We start from the raw sequence: 445 nt of genomic DNA, 5'->3' as shown, positions 1-445 counted from the left end.
AATAAATCAAAAATTAGCCGGGCGTGGTAGCGCGTGCCTGTAATTCTGGCTACTCGGAAGGCTGAGGTGGAAGGATCGCCAGAGCCCAGCAGGTCGAGGCTGCGGTGGCCGGGAGCGGCCACTACACTCCAGTCTGGGCGACAGAGTGAGACTCCAACTCAAAAAAAAAAAATAGTGTTATGTAACCATTGCCGCTATCTGGTTTCATACCTTTTTCCTCATTCAAGCATATGCTTATTGAACAATTTATTAAACAATGTTACTTCATAAACATTGTGGCGGTTTCTGTTATTATCTGTCTTCCTCACTTGCTCTTGGGGAGGTGTGGAGGACAGAATATTTTAAAGCCAATCCCAGGCATCTCATCATTCTTTGTTTTTATTTATTTTTTTTTTTTGAGTTGGAGTCTCACTGTCGCCCAGACTGGAGAGCAGTGGCCGCTCCC

This window comes from Carlito syrichta, unplaced genomic scaffold (genome assembly GCF_000164805.1).
Source record: "Carlito syrichta isolate Samal-C Ts95f unplaced genomic scaffold, Tarsius_syrichta-2.0.1 Scaffold314785, whole genome shotgun sequence".
Classification (NCBI taxonomy): domain Eukaryota; kingdom Metazoa; phylum Chordata; class Mammalia; order Primates; family Tarsiidae; genus Carlito; species Carlito syrichta.
This window is presented reverse-complemented; position numbering follows the sequence as displayed.